Raw genomic sequence first — 23,176 nt, 5'->3', positions numbered from 1 at the left:
TTATTGTAAATGTCTTTGTTATCGTAGGTGAATTTCAGTACTTCGTTAGTATAGTTAGTATTGTCTTTCACATGGCATAGACTGAAAATAATAATTTTTATTGTTCTGGGCTGTAAAAACTTCAATATAAACTGTCCCATTCTTATTCAATTAGTGTACTCTGATGAACTGGGACAATGAAGTTTTTTGCTTGTGTGTCAGTTCTTATTTAAGTTGTCACTGTTTCATATACCTACCTGATGAAATATCCAATACGTACCGTATTGTCTAATGCCATGTTTGAATGTGTAACTAGCTTTTATTCATAGTTCCATCTGCATCCACCAGGCAATTGTTCCCTTCGAGTTTCTAAAGAAATCACTTAGTCTATCATAAAGGTGAACAAGTTTAAGCTATTGCGTTGCAGAAATTGAAAATACCTTGGGTAAACCTTGACTGTCAGAGGTTAGATGACTTCTGTGAGGTAATACTTCCAGTGCTGACTGCTGTTAAAAATATGCAGCCATTTTTGAGTTCCTTTGTTACTCCTTGACATATTATTATATTTCTAAAAAATACAGTAAAATCTTTGATTGTGGGCATACAGTAATTTGTTCTGTAAAAGTGTTTGTAATCCAAAGCACTTGCATATCAAAGTAAATTTTTTTATAAGAGATAATTGAAATACAATGATTCATTCCACAACCTAAAAATATATATTGATATAAAATGATCCACACAAGAAGCAAATTTTATACATTTTCTAGAACATGTGGTCATTGCCTTGATACTCTCCCGACTCCTGCTGCATCCAGACCGTCTAGTTCTTCTTTCTTTAATATTAATGTTAGAGGCTGATGCCCTGGATCAGGCCTGTCCATGGTATACTTTTTTTTAGTGCCCTCCAAATGCAGTTTTAATTGTACCAACATTAATCATAGCTGGAAGTTCAGGAATATTTTTGAACATACAAGTAATGGTTAAATTTTTTCTGGGCATTCCCACAATTCTGGTTCACGTCTTTCTCTTCTTAGTTTTAGCTATACTCATTGTACAAAACACACACTTTGATATATAAGAATATTCTCTCAGGTGTTGTGTGTTTCTGAAGTACACTGTGTATTGACAAAGCTGTACATTACAATATTTGTTTTCTGTTGAGTGCTATGCTTTATAGAGAAAGGCTGGGTTATGAAGTGAATATGCTGACACATGGTATTTCCCAGTTAGAACACCTTTCAGGAAACAGTTGCATTGGGAATGCTTCATAAATCCTTCTCTTCCAACAATCATACATTCTCACAAAGCAACTGCTGTTCACGGATGGGGAATAGTTTCATCGAATCCTCAGTGGAATTTGGATTGTATTGTGACAAAAAGCAGTGTGCTGTTTATGTATAAGTGCATTTTATTTGCTTTTCTCTAACTTAGATTGAAACTTCATTTATATTCAGTGAAAAATTGTATTTTCACAACCTCAATTCTAGTGTCTTGATTATCCGACCTAAACGGGACCTGGAGTATGTCAGATCACCAAAAATGTCGGATAATACAGAATAACTTTGAAAATGAACCAAAACAAACAGGAAGGCTATACTGTATTACTAAAACAATGACATGTTTTATGGTACTCTCTTGAATTATCAATTCAATTGTACATTACATGCAGTATTGAACAGAAACATTCCAAATGTCTTATGAAAATAAACTTACCAACAATGTCTGCTTGCTTTCTTGCTGCGAGATATTGCCATCGACGAAAAATCAACACCTCCGTTGTGCTTGCTTCCGACTGTTGCTCAACGCAAGTTAATGCCGTTTCCAATGCACTTAATCCTTCACTGTTTGAATAATCGTTTTCTCCTTTTGTTCTGCAATGCCTCGTTCTTCCTCTTCTTCATTTTCATTAGCATTCACAAAATCAATAATATCAGGGCAGTTAGTTCAAACAGCTGATCTTGTGCATACCACTTACATCTAGAGTCGTAGCATCCTCACAGCCAGGAATACAATTCAGTAAGGGAACAATGTTTTCCATGTCGTCATGTACCACCTCCTCTCAATGTTCAACATCACTCAGACTTTGCAAATGTCGTTTCAACTTCTTCCCAAGATTGCGCTCACCAGTATGCCATGTCTTTCATGTTGATTCGTTTTAACTTTTCTATCATGTCGTTGCCATTGCCCATTTCCTGTATGAGGGATGAAAGGAGTTTCCACCAATATTTCCTCGTAGTGTTTCCAGCACACCTTGTTCGATTGGTCAACATAATGTCACGTTAGGAGGGAAGAACATGACTTTGATGTCGCTGCTTGTAAGATGCTCTACATTTGGTTGTGATGGAGCGGTGTCTAGTAGAAAAGCTTTTCCGGGAAGATTGTTTGAAGCTTGAAATTTTTCTACATCTAGAACAAACTGTGTAAAACAGACATCCAGGCAGCCTTCTGATTTGTGTAATGGACTGGAAGAGCATTAACAGAAATGTTTTTAATTGCCCTAGGCTTCTTTGCTTTACCAATCGTCAGCAGTTTTGCTTTTAAGTTCCCAGTAACGTAACTACAGGCAAGAAAAGTAACGCTTTACTTACTATGCTTTTAGCCAGGTGCAGACGTCTCGGCTTGAGCTGCGAGAGTTTTTCATGGTAGCATCTTGAAATTTAGCCCATTCTCATCACAATTAAAAATCTGACCACCGGTTAATCCATCAAAAAAAACGATTTCTTGAAATTCCTTTTTAAATTTCACAACCTCATCGGATTTAGCTGACAGTTTTTCTCCACAGATATTAAGTTGCCTAATGCCGTACAGTTTTTTCCACCGATCAAGCCACCCAACACTGGCAGTAAAATTAGGGTCCCCTTCATTAAATTCCTTCTGGAAATACACTGCCTTTTCTTGCAGAATGGGGCCAGATCTTGTCAGGCCCTTTTCCTGGTTTTGAGTGAACCAAAGAAATAATGTTTCACTTTTCTGTAGTCACATCTTTTCATTGTTTTTTCTAATTTTCAGTGCATCATTTGTTTCTCTGGTAGAGTACTACTTTTTAATTTCTTCCACCTTTTTTTCCCCCCAGCGTTTCACTGTAACACGTCCAACACCATAATCTGTAGCCACTTTTTGAAGAGTTTGCCCTTTGTCCAGTCTCTTTAATGCACTCAACTTGTCTTCTATAGAAACAATCTCTTTCTTCCATTTACTTGCCATTCAGAGGTTATGAAAACTATTACATCCACACCCAACCAATACTATACCGAACAGTGACTGAAGACTCACTGCACCTGTCCCTGAGGGGGGGGGGGAACAAACAAAAAAAAAAAACCCACACCGGTCCTGCCGGTAGCAGTCAGCCAGTGCTTGTCCCACGGTCACACCCTCCACACTGGGTGTCCCAGAATTTAGTCTCCACCAAAAGTTAAATTAAGTCTACCAGTGTCGGATAAGCGAAGGTTGGTTGAGCGAGACTCTACTGTATATTGACTGCAAAAATTATACATCAGTTATTAATTCGCATTATTGTTCTATGCAGTGTTCCTAATCCTGACTGATTACGAACCTACAGTTTTAATAGTTAGTATTTGTTAGTAATACTGTTCCTTACGGTGAACATGTGCCTGATTTCACACTAATTATGTAAGTATGGAACTTTTAAAAATATTCACTCAATATTAGCCTGCATGTTTTGTATTATCAAATGGCGCCTGCACCTCTGTATCCAAGAGCCAGGTGCACTGCAGTATATGAATAGGTTGGACAGCTCTGACCTAGATGTTAGGCACCTTTAAACAACAAGTGTTATCATCATCATCTTTAATATTGTGCAAATAGTTGATGTAGACTTTGTAAAATGTAGCGATATGAAGCTTGTGCTCATCTTGTTCGTACTTTTTGACGATTTCCTTAATTTTCACACTAATCAACTCCTTTTTACTGTCCTCTTTAAGTTATTTCTTCACAGTGCCCATTGCTGTAGTAAAGTTGCTAAATAACAGTCACTACACTTGGGCACAAAATAGGAAACTCTTTTAAGCACACTATAGTAGGGCCCACAAGAGTTGAAGTCTGACATTTGAGCGGCGAAAGGAGTTCTACGAAGTATGCTGTGTTGTCATAGTTACTTTCATCTGCGGCATATCGCCCTTTCATGCAGGCTGAACATTTAATCATATGTGTAGGTCTAATGCAATTCAATGGACTTTGACCCGTTCCTAAGCTCATGATAATGTTTCCAGCGTTTAAGACAGAACACATTCCATAATCATTTCGTCATCACTAAACGGACATTAACCTCAACAAATGCACATGATAAATGAACAATTGAACTGTGTAACTTACAAACAAATAAACTAACAAAGAAAATTATATTCAGGAAATAAACACACAAATAATTTCATAAACCAGCAACAACTAACACAACTAACACTGTACCACTCCGAATAATATCACAAAAGTGACTGAGAGCAAGCCAATCCACGTGGCGATAACTTCCTTAAATTATTACTAGTAATGAAAATCATTTTATTTTCCGTATTGAAAGAATCTCAATAATAATATAAGAGAATTTATTGGACTCCAACCTATTCAATACATTACAGGACGTTAACATTTTTAGTTAAACATCGTTAAAATGGAGACATGTTTCGCCCTCCATGTGCGGCGTCATCAGTCATATCAAAGCACCTCAAAATTAAACCAGACGTCTGGTTGGAAATTATGAACATAATATGTAAGAAAGAATACATTAAAAAACACGTACAAGGTCCTATCCTAAACGAAATAACAATAGACTAGTTACACATAGTAAAATACGCTAGTGGTTTCTTAATATTAAAATGAGGCCAAAATATGTACAGTATAACAATGAAAGTAATCAAAGTCTATATGATAATTGAGTTCGATGGTAGTTCTACGTAGTATATACAAATGTTGGCAAAATAAAATACAATTTATAATTACTGTATACTTATTTATAATTGTTAAAATTGATGAGGTGTAAGACATTCCAATTTGTCTATTTGTAATTTGGCTCCAACCAAAATAATTCGCCCTAGGATTCATGAGGTAGTCAACTCCGTTGGTCACTCACTGTATGAATGGAGTGCACAGTGCAACTGAACAGCTTTTGTTGATTATAAAATGAGGCTGTGCTAAGACAGAGTTAAAACAACACCAGCTTCAAATGAAGATAGTTAAAAACATCATTAGATTCTTCCTAGTTGACTAGAGGTTTGCGTATATTTTGTTGTTGAAGTGTGGGAAAGTCAGTTGTTGGTTGGTTGAATGGGCAACGGTCGAAAATGTTGTGCAGTGCAATCAGTGTTTGAGCTGTCCTACATGTGAGGGAATCTGAAGGATTTGTCTTAATTAGTTAAGTGAAATTACGGAAAAAGAGAAAAAAAGGGGGGGAAATCATTGAGAAATGAAAGATGTGAAAGTTAAAACTTACCTTGAAAGCTGTTGAGCTGTTACCTAATTGCTAGGAGGTTTGTGGAGCACTGGCTGTCGCTAATGTCCTGCTCCTTGTGTTGTACGTGTGACGTCTTAGAGGAGGGGAGTGGATTTGAGAAGGCGGGGCTGTGGGTATGTGATTGGCGCTTGGGGAGGCGTTGTGTGTATTGGAGGGAGAATAGGGGCGCGATGAGTTGAGCGGCTTAGTGGGGGTGCTTGGAGAGCTTGTTTTGAGGACGTTAACAAGTCTTTTGTCTTTCAGATTTAAACTATTGAGCGAAAATATTAATTGTTCGTAAAGAGGGCTTCGGTTGTCTATTGGATCATTTAAATTTTTATTATTATATTTTTGGTCCAAAAAATGTATAAATTTTCGAACTCGGTCATGAGCCTGCTTTTATCTAGTCTTTTTAAAATTTGGAGATCCTGTTCGATTGTGGTAAAACTATGCCCGGTGTCTTTCATATCTAAACTTAATACTAATATTGTGTAATGGAAAAATTAATAAGTCTATTGAATTTTAAAGAAAATCAAATATTAAAATACTTATTGATGATTTCAAGGCAGGAAGTGCAATGTCATAATCAAAGATTTTGGCAGGTGGGAATAACTTGCAGAACTCAACGAATTTTCGAGGTATCATGCCCCTATTCCCAGTTACCAAGCCTATGACTTTGATCCTCTTTAAGTTGTATGCTTCCTTGTAGAATGGAACTGTGGGCTTGTAACTTCCCTTCACATGATCAGTATCGTCAGGCTGACTTGCGGAAGATTAGAAGTGCAACAGTTTTAGTGAACACTGTAATTAATGTACACTGTTAAGTTTTCATTCATCTAGTTAATATTTTATTTGGAACAGTTTAGTCTAAGAAGGCTGTTTTATGTAGGTGCTTTTCTAAGTGAACATTTGTTTTTAATGTAGTGAACAAATAGTATAAAAGACATTTATGGGCAATGTCTGATGTTTTCAAAAACTTTTATTAATACTGTATCAGAAAGTTTTATCCAGTGGAATGGCTGAAGTAGTCCTATAACAAGGATGAAACATGTACAGAAAATGTGCAATTTGGTATTAATAATAATAATAATAATAATAATAATAATAATAATAATAATAATAATAATAATAATAATAACTTCTTGGTGCAGCGAACCAAGTCGTAGCAGATGGAAATGCAAATTTCTAGAAGCACAAGCTCTAAACAAGTATCAGTCATGAAAATTGCAATGAGTAACTCATATCCTCATGGTGGCGAAGCTACCGAAGCTGGGCATTCGGATCCGGGGGTCCAGCAGCATTGCGCAAGTCAAGACCAGTCGGAGGGTCTTAAAATCCCAAAGACAAATCACAAATGTAAACACAGAACATTCATAGGGACACTGAATGTAAACTCGATGTTGAAAATAGGGAAACAAATGGAACTGGCTAAAATGATGGATGAACAAGAGATGAAAATATTAGCTATACAAGAAACAAGATACCGAGACGAAAATACGGTACAAACACACAACTACAGGATTTATAAAGGTAAACCAGCAGAGAAAATACAAAACACTAAAGGTCTTGGGTGGATGTTTGGAACAGCATTTGTAGTACACAATTCACTGGCAGACAAGATAACGGAATTCAAATCCACCTCACCAAGGATGTCAACACTAACTTTCAAAAACAAGAACAAGAAATACACAATAATAAATGCACATGCACCAATAAATAAGGACAACCAACAAAATCCACAGAAAGTAGAAACATTTTGGGAAGGTCTGGAAGAAATCCTAAGAAATACTCCAGAGAAAAATGTTGTAATTCTGCTAGGAGACTTCAGTGCACAAATTGGAAGGAATGAATCATCAAGAACCACAGGAAAATTCACGGCTCACAGCAAGACAAACATGAATTGTAAGAGGTTGATAGAGTTGTGTGTAAAATTCAATTTGAATATCATGACCACCAAGTTCCAGAAGAAGCCAAAGAAACAAACAACATGGATATCACCTAACAAATTATTGGGCGAATTTCAGATTGACCCTGTTGCAATCAGTTATGAAAACTCCAGAGAAATTCAAGATGTACATGTAGCTAGAGGAGCAAACTTCGACTCTGACCACTATCTGACAAAAATTAAGATGAAATTAACACCAGAAAGGAGAAAAAGTAGTGGTACAAAAATTACAAGATACAGAATAGAAGATCTGAAGTTCAATCAGCAGACTGTGAATGAATACCAGAACAGGATCAATAAGATTCAAAGTCACAGTTGGACTGAGATGGCAACATCAATACAACAAGCAGCGGAACAAACAATCCTATGAAGTAAGAAGAAGAAACATCCGTGGTGGAATGAAGTTTGCGAAGATGCACTACAAAGAAGGGCTCAGACATGGAAGAAATGGAACTCAACTAAGAAACCAGAAGACTGGGAGGCATTCAAAGAACAAAGGAAAACAACAGCTAAAACCATAAGAAGTGAACGGAAACATTATGACACACAGCAACTAAAGAAACTAGAAGAAGATTTTGTGAAAAGCAATACACGTAATTTCTACCAGACATTCAGGAGGAACTTAACAAGATACAAACCGCCAACCCTATGCTTCAAAGATGACGAAGGAAATCTAATCACTGGAAATGAACAGAAGAAATCAGGGGAATAATAACAGGACTGAAGAACAATAAGACGTCAGGTGAAGATTCAATAGTTGCAGAGTTATTGAAATATGCCGGAGAACACTCAGTGACTCAGCTAGAAGCACTGTTTGAGGAGATTTGGCAGACAGAGATCATCCCAAAGGAATGGAAGACATCATTAATACACCCGCTGCACAAAAAAGGAGACAGAACAAACGTTAACAATTACAGAGTAATATCATTGCCACCAGTTGCCTCTAAAATTCTATCCAAGGCACTACAAAACAGGACTGAAGGGATAATAGAAAAAGAACTTGGTGAATACCAGGCAGGATTCCGGAAAGGGAGATCATGCAGCGAGCAAATTTTCAACCTAATCTCCATAATACAACTACCTGCACTCACAGCCAAAAATCTAGTACTGAGCTCGATAGCTGCAGTCGCTTAAGTGCGGCCAGTATCCAGTATTCGGGAGATAGTAGGTTCGAACCCCACTGTCGGCAGCCCTGAAAATGGTTTTCCGTGGTTTCCCATTTTCACACCAGGCAAATGCTGGGGCTGTACCTTAATTAAGGCCACGGCCGCTTCCTTCCCACTCCTAGCCCTTCCCTGTCCCATCGTCGCCATAAGACGTATCTGTGTCAGTGCGACGTAAAGCAACTAGCAAAAAAAAAAAAAAAAAAAAATCTAGTGATTGTATTTGTGGATTTTAAGAAAGCCTATGATTCCATCGACAGAGCAACCTTGATAAGCACGTTAGAAGAGTTTGGGGTAGATAAAAAAACTAGAAATTTAATCAAAGAAACCATCACTGACACTACACCGCAGGTTAAGTTTATGGGTATGTTGTCGAAACCATTCAAGATCGAAACAGGTGTCCGACAAGGGGACGGGATGTCACCACTCCTGTTTAATGTTATACTTGAAAAAGGGGTCAGAGAGTAGAGGAAGAGACTGACGGAATTAGGGGTGGAAGATGGAATATCACTGGGAAGATCTGGAGTCAAAATTGACTGTCTAGCATTCGCAGATGATATGGCAATACTGGCAGGACAAAAAGGATCCGACACAAAATATTGTCACCAAATATGGAACAATTAAAAGAGTACAGAAGTTTAAATATCTAGGGGAATGGATAACCCCAACAGGACTACCAGGAATAGCATTACAGGAAAGGGCAAGAAAGATGGAAGCAGCATACCAGTTATGTCGAAATGTCTACAATAAAAAATCATTCATTCACTGCAAAAATCAGACATTACAACACTGTCATCAAACCAGAAAGTCTATATGCGATCGAATGTATTCCACTGAACAGGAAGGGCTTACTAGAAAACATTGAAAAGACAGAAAGGAAGATCTTGAGGAAGATACTAGGGCCCAGGAAAGTGGGTCAAGAATTTAGACTGCGACCAAATGAGGAATTATACAAAAGGACCGAAAAAATCACAACATCCTTCAAGAAGAGAAGAGACTCTGCTTCTACGGACACATTAAAAGAATGCCACCAGAGGGAACAGCCAAGCGAATTCTGGAATACATGGAGAACAGGAAGACACAAACTAGCTGGCTTAAAGGGGTCAAGGAGGATATGGAGGAAAATAATATATCACAGCAGGTAGTATACAACAGACAGGAATACAGAAAAATCATCAACAAAATTAAGGGATTCGAAGATCAAAGTAGCAAAAAACGGACCAGCAACAACTGGTCACGAGAACGTAAAGAAGCCCACTCCGAAAGGATGAAGAAGTACTGGGCTGATCGAAAAAGGAAGAACCGTAAATGAATGATGCTTAACGTGGTCCATAGTAGACCCATTGGAAAACAAGAATAATAATAATAATAATAATAATAATAATCTGAAGACTTAAAAAAAAATCTGATTGGTATTGAATAAGGTGGAACCAAAATTATTTCCTTTCGAGGTTAGTACAAAATACTCATAGACCAAGTTGCTCACAATCCAAGATTTTACTGTATAGTTGAAATGGTATTGTAATCACACGGTTTATTACTATTAGCTTTTGTCTGTCTCTCTGCTTGTATAGTAATGATGATTTTGCTCTCTCATTGTGTTAAAGCAGATTTTCAAAGTAATTGGCTTCATTTAGGCGAAGTCGTGGAAATACTTTTTTTTTTTTTGCTATGGGCTTTACGTCGCACCGACACAGATAGGTCTTATGGCGACGATGGGATAGGAAAGGCCTAGGAGTTGGAAGGAAGCGGCCGTGGCCTTAATTAAGGTACAGCCCCAGCATTTGTCTGGTGTGAAAATGGGAAACCACGGAAAACCATTTTCAGGGCTGCCGATAGTGGGATTCAAACCTACTATCTCCCGGGTGCAAGCTCACAGCTGCGCGCCTCTACGCGCACGGCCAACTCGCCCGGTAATACGTATTTTTAGTTCATGGTTTCTTTATATACAGTATTCTTTGTTTCACCATTATAAGCTATAAATGTAAAGGCTGCAGGGTGTACTGACACATGAGAAAGCAACGTATAATTGTCCATGTGGGAAACTGTATCTTCAAACTCAGTTTAGTGATTTTTTAAAGTCTGTCTGTGTGCTTTATTTATGACAGAGCAAAGTCGTCCGGGAAACTGAAGCTGTTTAAACTGTAAAGAGGGGTCTGTCAAAATTAGGAGATTTCTTGGTACCATGACTGTTTCTCCACTGTCACACTCGTGCTATTTGATACCTTCTGCTAAATAGTTAACGCTGCTTAGTAACTCGTGGAAGGGCCCTGTTGCATAGTTTTGGCCAGTTTAGGTTCCTCAGTTGAATGATAGGTGCTCCAACCTTTAGCTTAAGATTATGCAGCAGCATGCCAGGCAGATTGATGGAAATGAGAAATTTTAATTATTCATCTAAAACTGTATCAGCAGACATAATGTGCATGGCTGGGACTTGTGTTTTCATAGGATGAAATTAATGTACTTTCAACAACATTATTTTGAGAATTCACGCCCAACTTGATTATTAGATCAGCAAATCACTACACTGTCTGACAAAAAATTGGAAGCACCCAGAAGAAATGGTCGGATGTCGATGTAACTTTGTACACGTACACACCATTTGCGGATGTGTAAATTATTACTCACTCACTCCATAGGCTTCTGAATGATGTGAAGTTCCTGTGCCGATCTCACAACCCTCTTCCATCCTTTTCAATCCTGAGCCCGCTCTTCCCAGTTATAAATTTGGAGGGTCCGGCATACGTTGTTGATCTCCTTCCAAGTGCTTCGGGGTCTTTCTGAAGGTCTTTTCCCATTAAGAGATGCCTTGTATTGATCTACTGGTGCTCTGTTATCCTGTATCCTCAGTACATGTCCAGCACAGCGCGGTTTGTTGGATTCTATCACACCCATTATAGTGTGTTTGTTGAGAGAGGGTGTAAATCTCATAATTAGATCTTTTCTGCCAGCTTTGAGAGATAGGATCGTACCATGGGCCAAATATTTTTCTATAAACTTTATTCTCAAAGACTTGCAACTGCTGCTGCTCTTTCTTGGTGATATTTCATGTCTCAGAATGATACAGAAGTACTGGTCGAATTATTGTATTGTAAATAATCATTTCTGCATTCCTTGCTAAAAATGATTAGAGTTGCAATTCTCTTGTGATGGGTAGAACGGCCACCAGAGTGCATTAGTTTTGTTCGCGCTTAATGTTATTACCAGGTTTAGTAGTAGGGATGGGACAAATGGTTACTTTCCAGTATCATGTTCCTGTGTATCCGTTACACTGTAGTATTAGGTTGGAGTATTAGGATATAAAAGTAACATAATACAAGTTGCAGGTCAACTTTTGGAAGGAACGTCCCTTATACCTGTTGTCTCTTATAGCCCCTAACCGCACCTTAGTAAGTAGCTACTTATAAATAGCAATACTATATCTTCATCTCGCTTTCTTCTCTCCCACTGTCCCTTTCGCCAGCTCGTCACTCACATTCTTAACTATTCCTAGAAAAATGTTTGCAATGACCCAATTACATTGCGAGAACCAATACTTCGAAACCTTCATTTATAAAAGGCGCCGTGGCTGCTAGGTAGCTATGTGTATTCATAGATGTCCAAGGATCTGTAGTTAAACAAACACTAGGACCAGACTTTAAAATATGTTGATGAACGAATGTCACAAACACTTAAGATGCCGCCGGAGTGGGTCTTGAGTAAATAGCCCTATCAGGCAAGACGTAAGCAGATTTTAACCTAGTACTTTTTTTTTTTTACATCGCACCGACACAGACTGATCTTACGATGATGATGGGATAGGATAGGACAGGACTAGGACGGAAGCAACTGCGGCCTTAATTGAGGAACAGTCCCAGCATTTGCTTGATGTGAAAATGGGAAACCACCGAAAACCATCTTGAGGACTGCCGACAGTGGGGTTCGAATCCACCATCTCCTGAATACAAGCTAACAGCTACGTAACACAAACCATATAGCCAACTCGCTCTGTAAAGCCAGCATAAAAGGCTCCAAAACCGTCTTTCGTCATATACAGAAGTTGTGGATATGTGGTAAACAACAGTGTAAGTAGTTAGTCTAGCATCTTTATTTTTTTCCCCTCCTGTATATCACTCCTCTTTTGTACTGGTAAAAATTATGATAGCAGCTTTTGCCGCACTGCCTCACAGGTTGCAGTCGATGACGAAATTTCAGGACGCACAGATTCCCGTGATGGGACTTGCGATAGCTTTTCAGGACCTGATATTTGAGTACCATGTACATTATCAGAACTACTGGATATGAACCGGTAAAATTTAAAATTTTTAAAAATTATTATTATTATTATTATTATTATTATTATTATTATTATTATTATTATTATTATTATTATTATTATGCCTCCGTGGCTCAGGCGGCAGCGCGCCGGCCTCTCACCGCTGGGTTTTGTGGTTCAAATCCCTGTCACTCCATGAGAGATTTGTGCTGGACAAAGCGGAGGTGTGACAGGTTTTTCTCCGGGTACTCCGGTTGTTCGTGTCATATTCCATTCCAGCAACACTCTCCACTATAATTTCATCTGTCATTCATTAATCATTGCCCTAGAGCGGTGCGACAGGCTTCGGCAGCCGGCACGATTCCTGTCCTCGCCGCTAGATGGGGCTTCATTCATTCCATTCCTGATTCGGTCAAATGACTGGCAGCAGGCTGTGGATTTTCATTTTCATGTTATTATTATTATTATTATTATTATTATTATTATTATTATTATTATTATTATTATTATTATTATTATTATTATTATTGGGTATCTTATTTCAACGCGCTTCTAGAAACAATGTTCCTGTAATTGAGTTTTTGTCCACATAAATCTTATCGGATGTAATACATCCACTCACTCATTAGCCAGAACACGGAGTGAAACTCGAGATGCAAGGTGGGAAGACCACATGTAACTGTTCCGAGGAACTACGCTACTGTATGTATTACCACCAGTAACCCTAATACAAAGCACTTCTAATAACTAAAGAATATCTGTAACTGACCAGCAAATAACAGGATAGGAATATCAGTACTGCCACTAAACTGTTTCAAAGGTATCGCTCGCGCCTGCGCAGAGTGCACGCTTAAAGCAAGCTGCTATGCTTCCTAATGTTCGTTGGCCAATCAGAAACTCCCTACCCTTCCCTTGTTTGCGCTGAAACAGTTACTTTTGCATTAGGGTCTCCGGAGGTACATAATATTTCTGGAACAGCTTACTGTTATGGATTAGGATACAGTATCATGTTACGATATGTAACTTCCATCTCTGTTTGGTAGGGTATATAAGGTTCGTGAACAGCGTCAGATGTTGAGTGATCTTTGTGAAGGACACTGAAATGCTGCTTACTTGTGTGAGATAGTGTTATCAGCACCTGGAGTTTGAAAGGGGCGTCATTTTGGGTCTCCGTTTGGCCGGCCCTAATATTTGTCTAGTGTGCTAGCTGACGGCTGTGAGACCCAAGCCATGAAACCACTTGCTCGGTTAAAAGCTTTCGTGCACCTTGCGTCTTACAGCACTTTTAACAAAGACAGTAAGTTTTCTAAGTTTCCTGATTTTCATTTTTCTTTCCCATCTCGTATTAGGTGTCACCAAGAGGCCACAAGCTGATTCACTGTGAAGTTTGAACGCTAATGATCTGGATGTACCTATAGCAACTGCAGTTCTTCCACTGATCCAACTCACACTTTTGCCAAGATTTCTACTCTTTAAATAACTGAAAATGTTTACAAGTATTGTCCTCTCTTTACTTCTCAGCATCTCTCATCTTTTTCATTTCACCAGAACATCAGCTATTTCAATTTGATTGAATACAAAATAAAATACACATACGCACACACAACAGAACACCAATGACCGACAGTGCTTCAGATCTTATGTTGTCGGCAGAACTGAGCACATGCTCGCTTCAGACAGTGATGCAGGATGGGATGTGTCTCTTCTTCCTAGCGTGCTAAACTCAAAACTTTTAAAATTGAGACACAATAAAACCTATACTGTACTTGTATGGAATGACGAAGGTAATCAATTGGCAGGTAATTTTAGAACGCTATTATAATGAAAAAATTTATGTTTATTGTTTTATAATGTTTTTTATCTCCTACTACAAGCCCCAGAAATCAAGTTCCTACGTACTATGGTACAGAAGACAAAAAGGGACAGGGTAAGGAATGAAAGAATAAGGGAGGAAGCTGGTGTGTACCCATCCCTGAATGAAAAAGTGACAAGGGCCCGTTTGAAATGGTTTGGCCATGTCAAAACGATTGGACGATGGAAGGACAGCAAAACAGTGGCTACACACAGTCGTGGCCGGAAAACGACCGGTAGGAAGACCTAGGAAGAGATGGCTGGACCCAGTGAAAGAGGACATAGGAACAAGAGGAGTCAGCTGGGATGTCGTCTTGAGAGAAGAGTGGTACATGGACAGACAGAAGTGGAGAGTGCTCGTAACCACACCCGGGCAACTGGAGTGGAAAACTGATGATGATCTCCTACTGACTACTTTTACGGTTTTCGGTGATGCGGAGGTGCCAGAATTTTTTCTGCCAGTTCTTTTATTTGCCAGTACATCTACCGGTACAAGGCTGACATATTTGAGCACTTCAAATACCACTGGACTGAGCCAGGATTGAACCTGCCAGTTTTGGGTCAGAACCTACCAGCCCGGCAGTGGTGTTTCATTACATAAAGATAGGTAATAAAACCCATTGGAGGGAGGTTTCCGTAATGAGTAAAAGCCTGTAAGACCCATATTCTTTTCTCAACGCTGGATGCTCTTTAGTAAGGTTCAGGCCAGGTTTTCGACAGAAAAACCAGAGCTTTAGTATATATTTCAATTTATTTTGAAGAGATCAAGTCAACTTGTATCCTCATTCCGAGATGGAACAGCTCTTTTCTGGCACACCCTCATTTGAGGTGAGCTGCATGTACCATTTTAACCACATACCAGCCCTCCTACTATTCTTAAATTTCTGGCAGTACCAAGAATTGAACCAGGGCCACAGCCAATAACACTAACCGCTACGCTATGGAGGTGGACTTTGAAGAGATGATAGGGAATGAATGAAGATGTCATTTTCATGCAGGGCAGGAGGGAACAGTGTGGGTGGAAATATACCAACTTCCAGATTTCTGTATGTCAAAAGTGCAAGTTGTCATAAATAATGCCCAAACCCCGACGTTTCCTGCCAGATTTTTTAAAAAATATGTAGAGATCGTTTGCGTGTATATGGTACTAAGCTCCATTGTTGCATCCTCTTTACTGATGGCACATCTGACTGGAAAAATGACTTTTAGTAAGGTATTGTTAGCTCACCTGGATTTTATATGAATTGCTTGTATCAGAACTTAATTTATTTGTAAATTTATTATATTATGGTTTTGGTGTGGGTTACTGTAGTTATATCCTGGTTTGTGAACCGTGGGCAACGGCTGTGTGGTTCGTACAGTCGGGATACCAGTTTCTGTGGAATAAGAGTGGGCATCTCGGACATATTCAGAGTCATGGCCCACCTTGTGCTCAGGCGGCTAGGCCTATACAATCCACCAGCGGTCCCTAACCTGTTAGAGAACAGTCTCTCACTAGGACTGTGTGTAAGTAGATTAGCGGCCCCAACAATTTTGATTTTCGACTGGTCATTACAAAACAATGTTTCATCGCAGTTATATATTCTTCCCAGTTTTCCGTTAAGATTCAGATCTTCCACTGTTCTGTCTAAAATTTCAAAAAATTTATACACAATCCTTGGTTTGACTTGATCACATCTTGTTTGTTCAGTGCTTTGTGATTTCTTGATTGACAAGTGATGCTATCTTTAAAAGACATAAACCAGTCTACTTCAGGCTGCTGGTCTTTAAATATGCATTTGATATTGTTTTGTCTAATATAAAGTTGATCTAGGTCCAAAACTTCATGTCTTGATAAACCAAACCCTTTTTTGTCCATTACTTTTTAGCAGTTCACAATTTCCTCTTCTTCAGCAGTAGACAAAAATGATTGAACACCGCCACCCTTACCTTCTTCTGAAGTGTATCCTTTACCATACGCGACGTTTTAGTGTGAATTTGGGACATTGTAAAATGTAGCTGCTCCTCGGGTGGTCCTATTTCCATTCTTAACATCATTGATGGCTTTTTCCAGGTCCTTTTCAGAATAGATTGAACCAACTCCCCTCAGTTTTTCTGACATAAGTTTATCGTATTCACAAAGACGCACACACGCGATTCTGTCAGTTGTGTACACTGTTTTATTTACAAATTATTATATACACACATTAATGAACCACCATTTTGAACAAAACACTTGACTGAATCGAAGAAGGCCACATTAGCGTGTCAACCAACTACCAGCACAACAATCTTACAACGTGAGTTCACACACTTACTAACAACTCCTCACTAACAACTCAACTCTACTCCCAAGACTGTCCTTTATATACCTTGCCCGGCCAGGCTTCTAGAAAAATATAACACATGTTTTCTCGTATCTTCTCGAGTCTCCAATAACCTATGTACAAATGGATCGAGCATTCTATAAAACTCCAGTGACAATGGTGCGTTGTTCTGTAACCTTACCCTGTGCTGTACAACATTACATCGGATTTATACATCATATTTACAGGTAATAATAAATTATATACTTTTAATTACTTGTTCTTACGTTATAGAAAGTCATATTAATATACAAACAGCAGACATATCGTGGCATAACCTCACAAGTTTTGTTACACAAGACAGGTCATACAGCACACAAACAATAAATTATATGACCATGATTTATTCCAGATAAAGTCCATACAAAACAACGTAAATAATAATACTAATAGACGTTAACAACTTCATAGCCACACCTCACAAGTCATAATAATAATAATTTTTGCAGGAAATAGCTCAGAATATTGATTTGGAAATTTCATTTGAAAAAACAGAAAATATGCTACTCAACTTCCGCTTGCAAACAAAATTAAGGTGGGAGACCAAGAAATAAAAATTATAGAAAAATGGAAATATTTAGATGAAATAATCACATATAACCTGAACGAGAAACCAGCATCGCAAAATAGAATAGATAAACTGGTTACAGCACAGCATGTCTCTCAATAGCAACCAAATTGAAACACTACAAAACAGACACCCAGCCACAAATTGCATATGCACGTGAAACATTCAAAACAACACACACAGTTGTGATAGAGTACTCAAGTTAGAAAGGAGAATAATGAGAACCTGTTTAAATAAAAATTATCAAGTAAACAGAGTTTTGAGACTAGCTTCCAATGAAACAGTTTATAAAGAAATAGAACCTGTGACTAAAAAACCAAACCAAACCCCATGGTGCAACAGCCCTGGTAGGGCCTTGGCCTACCCAGCGACCGCTCCTCAGCCCAAAGGCTTACAGATTACAAGGTGTCGTGTGGTCAGCACAATGGATCCCCTCGGCCGTTATTCTTGGCTTTCTAGACCGGGGCCGCTGTCTCGCCCTCAGATGGCTCCTCAATTGCAATCATGTAGGCTGAGTAGACCTCAAACCAGCCCTCAGATCCAGGTAAAAATCCCTGGCCTGGCCAGGAATTGAACCCAGGGCCTCCAGGTAAGAGGCAGGCATGCTACCCCTAGAACCTGTGACTAGCACAATGAAAAAGAAACGAATATCATTCTTAGGGCATCTAATACGGTCACTAGAAAATAGAATCAGTAGGAAAAGGGAAAAAAAATTATGGAAGAGTAAGAATAAGAATAATATTAGATGGATCACAGAACTTAGACATGAGAGAGATACATATTGCTATAGAAGATTTAAAATACAAAACAAATATACTCAACATATTGAAAGATCCACACTAGACTACAGACAAAAATCAACAAGCAGAAAATAGATGCGAAATCGGGAACCCACAACCTCCTGCTTTCCGATGCAAAATCGGGAGGTTGTGGGTTCAGATCCGACTGGTGTTAGGTTGGCCATTTTTGTTCTGTACTTAACATCTCTTCTACATGTACTAAATGTACGTAACACAACCTAATAGGTTGAAAGTATATTTTGATGAACACAGGTATATTGGCATTAAGACTAGGATTATTTTTATTGACATTTGACCGGGCGAGTTGGCCGTGCGCGTAGAGGCGCGCGGCTGTGAGCTTGCATCCGGGAGATAGTAGGTTCGAATCCCACTATCGGCAGCCCTGAAGATGGTTTTCCGTGGTTTCCCATTTTCACACCAGGCAAATGCTGGGGCTGTACCTTAATTAAGGCCACGGCCGCTTCCTTCCAACTCCCAGGCCTTTCCCATCCCATCGTCGCCATAAGACCTATCTGTGTCGGTGCGACGTAAAGCCCCTAGCAAAAAAAAAAAAAAAAAAAAAAAAAAAAAAAAAAAAAAAAATTATTGACATTTGGCCAAGGTTATTTCTGCAAGTCCTTTTAAAATAGTGAAAAAATCATGTGCTTTGCTTGGGCCAACTGGATGCTATTGGGATAACTGGGTACTAGGCAAGCCCAGTTACACCCAAACTCTGGCCCATTTACCCCCTTTCCAATTTTTGATTTTTTGGGGGTAGAAACACCACCCCCTCTAACCAATAAACTAAACAAACAAACATGCTGACAGTAGCATTTCATGTTTACATCAGGCACAAATATTTTGCCAAACTGTAACAACACCATGACTGTAAATAATGTTTAAAATGAGGATTACACTCTGTTGTAATGGAAACTCTCCAGCACAAAATTGAAACATTCACCGCTTTGCAGCAATTATACATGGAGAAATTACACCTGTTGTTTAAAGAGGAAGACGTTCTGCCGTGTGACCCACCAGTAAAAGTTAAATTACCCTCATCAGTTAATGAAAAAAAACATATGGCCCATATTCCCCCTGAGCCCTGATACCTCAACTGACCTTATGGAATATTAGTGAAAAAGGTTTACTTTGTAAATGTAATAGATATTGTGCCATGTTTTCAGAGTTTGATTAGCGTTTGTTTGAACACAATTAGTTCTAATGTTTTTGTGGAAAGAGCTTGCATATGAACCTGAGTTAGTGAGAGCTGAGCTACTAGTGTCTATAAACTTTGCTACTTTTTCATACAAGGAGTTTTATGAAGATGTGAAAAATAATGATCTATTGAAAGCTGTTGGTAGTAATAATGAAAAATACAACAATACAAGCAACATCGATTTGCAGACCAAAATGTAAAATGTAATTGTTACCAAAGTAGATTAGAAAAAATTAAACAGGCCAGCTTATGCATGAAAATTACAACTTGCCCATTATCCTTTCTAACTACTATTTTTCATCTCCAGCTCCTGGCAACCCTGTCTTGAATTCCAACTTCACCTACACGTTATGATCTTTCCTATTTTTAAAAACTCTCTTCAAGCTTATTTGTCTGCTAATGTCATTTTTTGCCATCTATCCTTTGACAGCTTAGTCAAGCTTTTTGTCACCTTACTCTAAAGTATTTCCAGCACAAAATTTGCAACACATTCTTAACACTATTCTGTTGTCGGAAATGACCCGGAACAAATTGTTCTGCTTTCCTTCGAATAATTTCCATTTCCCCAGTCAAGTAATCTTGGTGAGAATCCCATTCACCCGGAAACATACTATAAAAAATAATAATATAGCATTGGCTACCATGTGCAGGCATTTTAATTTGCTCCATCTGGCTGCCTGGTCATCAGTTTCAATGTTCTGTTTTCTCTAGGCCTACTTGAGCCTCCATTGCTCAGGTGGCAGTCTGCCAGCCTCTCACCGCTGGGTTCCGTGGTTCACTCCATGCGAGATTTGTGCTGGAGAAAGCCAAGGTAGGACAGGTATTTCTCCAGGTACTCCCATTTTTTCCTGTTACCTTTCATTCCAGTAAATGATCACTTAATTTTAATGTTATATGCTCAAATTAAGTAAGAATGTGATGCACTTCAAGATATGGCAGTGTCCATCACTGATTTCAGTGGATAGTTTATATTTTCTCGTGTCTAGTTGAATTTTGGAAAGGCTATTCTCATGTAAATCTATAGCCAGGGGGTTATCATTTCTCAACGGGCGCTTGAAATATTGTTTTCATGATACATATATGGTTAGGTTAGGCGAGGCTGTTTGAATAAGAAAACTGAAACGTTTTCTACAGAAGCCTCTGGAGTGATACTATTTTGTTTTTAAGAATGAAATTAAACATACACTTTCACATAGTATCGGATTTCGAAAAATAACGAATGAGTAAGCCGTAGTGTGGATGTTGTCTGCGAAACACAAGTTTTCAGTAAACTGATTGCCGTTTCATACCACTTTTATAGTGTATGGGGTTTTTCTCGACTTTTACGAAAAATTGGATATAATGATAATCTGCTGTCGCGAGTAAATTTTTCGCCATTATGAATCCTGGCTATAACGGACTTCTACTGTATGTGGGTTTCTAGACTGAATGGAGAGGGGATTCAATCAGACTACATCCTGATGCAGAGAAGGTTTAGGAACTGCCTGAAGATTGTTGAAGCATACCAACAACAGATGAATTGTAACCATAACCTAGTAGTGGACCGGGCAAGTTGGTCGTGCCGTTAAGGGTGCCCAGCTGTGAGCTTGCATCCGGGAGATAGTGGGTTCGAATCCCGTTGTTGGCAGCCCTGAAGATGGTTTTCCGTGGTTTCCCATTTTCACACCAGACAAATGTGGGGGCTATACCTTAATTAAGACCGCAGCTGCTTCCTTCCCATTCCTAGGTCTTTCCTATTCCATTGTCGCGATAAGACCTATCAGTGTTGATGCGACATAAAGCAAAAAGAAAAAGTAGCGGGAGAAGTGCAAGCCAAATTGAAAGTTTAGAAGGGGTACATTGAGAAACTAGATTTGGGAATTCTGTTGGTGAAAGGCGGCATTTGGAGTAGCAAGACAAATTTGACAAAATGGAATAGACCCAGTGAGGAATGGATAACACTAGCCTGCAAAAAAAACTTTTTGTGCGGTAAAAACGAAAATAGGTGGGTTTTATGAATTTCTTAACGCAGAATTCGAGAAAAAAAAACTACTTTTGGCGTATCACGCCTGGTTCAGTGGCAATTTTACAAAATGTTATTTTGTTCTTTCGTAAAAGTGTTGATACTTAGTTTTGATTAAATTTGATATATTAATGTAAATTTCAACTTGCAGTACATAATCATATTTTGCATGCATTAAATACACATAAATGCTGCTTTGTAAGCAAGTAGATGGTTTGTATTATATTTTTAATGTATATTGAAATTCGTGAAACTGAAGCATGAACCGCCTATTTAGTTTCGGCTGTACAGTTCCTATTGAATTAATATAACCGTACCTCGAATAAAAATTACATGGTTAAACATACATAGTTTTGTTACTTTCATTATTTGCAGGTTAGATTCACACCTCCGTCTTTTTCCGTATCCCGTGGAATTTCCGGGTTTTTGAGGTTCTTGAATGGTCTCTAGAAGGGTCGTCTCATGCAATCGACCAACAGTAATCGGCCATCATATTCACATCCCAACGTCCCTTTACCAACACTTTCCTTACAATTTCTTTGTATTGAGGGTCCTTAATGTTGCCAAGGAATTTAGTCACTACATCTTTGAATGCGTTCCATGCGTCTTTCTCAATTTTGGTCATTGTGTCTGTGAAATGTTTATCCTTCATCAGTTTACGAATCTGTGGTCCATCAAATATGCCTTCTTTGATTTTTGCATCTGATAATGAGGGAAATTTAGTGCATAAATATTGGAAGCATAGGCTACTTTTATCTAATGCCTTGACATACTGTTTCATCAATCCTAATTTGATGTGCAAGGGTGGAAGTAGAATTTTTTCACGGTCAATAAGACTTACATTCAAGACATATTTGGATCCTGGTTGTAGTTGTTTCCTTTCTGGCCAATTCACTGTATCCCAATGTTTACCCCGTGCCCTGCTATTTTGTATAGCCTTTTTGTTGTCCCAGTAACAGTCCAATGATCTTCAAATCACCACAAATTTGCCACCCATGCTCGTGATATTTAATTTTTTCAAGCACCAACTTTAAGGTCTTGTATGTTTCAGAAATTTTTGTGGAGTGTGCAAGTGGTACGGATGCCAGAACATTTGTATTATGAAACAAAACTGCCTTTAAACTTCTTTCGGAAGAGTCAATAAAAAAATGCCAGTTACTAGGGTCATACTATTTCTCTCCCAATTGTTGTAGAAGATTTGAAACATCCGTACAAAATACAAGTTCATCTTCTTGAGTATAATACTTTCGGAATTCTTTGTCACGATTTCGGTACCAGGAAAATGGAACATCGTGTGCCAACATATTCTTTTCCTGCAATCTTGAACCAAGTAATTAACTTTTTTCTTTGGTTAGCTCTAAGTCCCTTATCAGATCATCCTACATACCTCGCGGTCTATTGCGTATCTGGGGGAGTTTGTTATGAATTTACCAGGAAACCCCCAACTACAAAATGAAAATTCAGACAGCAATAAACCTATAATAAAATGCAAACAATAACAAATCAAATCACATAGTTGTATTCTTAAAAAGGTTGCACGAGAACATCTCTCAACATTACATCTGACGAATTCATGCAGATACCAAAACACCGAATTGCGTCAAAACTAGACGTGATAGGAAAAAATAGC

The 23,176-nt window shown here is 38.5% G+C and overlaps 1 protein-coding gene across 1 annotated transcript in view; it reads left to right on the top strand.

The window, feature by feature from the left end:
* The window catches only part of LOC136866260 (serine/arginine repetitive matrix protein 2), a 519,326-nt gene that overhangs the window by 54,251 nt on the left and 441,899 nt on the right, over nucleotides 1–23,176 (top strand). The window lies entirely within an intron of this gene.

The sequence above is a fragment of the Anabrus simplex genome, chromosome 3, assembly GCF_040414725.1.
Source record: "Anabrus simplex isolate iqAnaSimp1 chromosome 3, ASM4041472v1, whole genome shotgun sequence".
Classification (NCBI taxonomy): domain Eukaryota; kingdom Metazoa; phylum Arthropoda; class Insecta; order Orthoptera; family Tettigoniidae; genus Anabrus; species Anabrus simplex.
The sequence above is the reverse complement of the archived record's forward strand: the minus strand, read 5'-3'. Positions and strand labels throughout refer to the sequence as shown.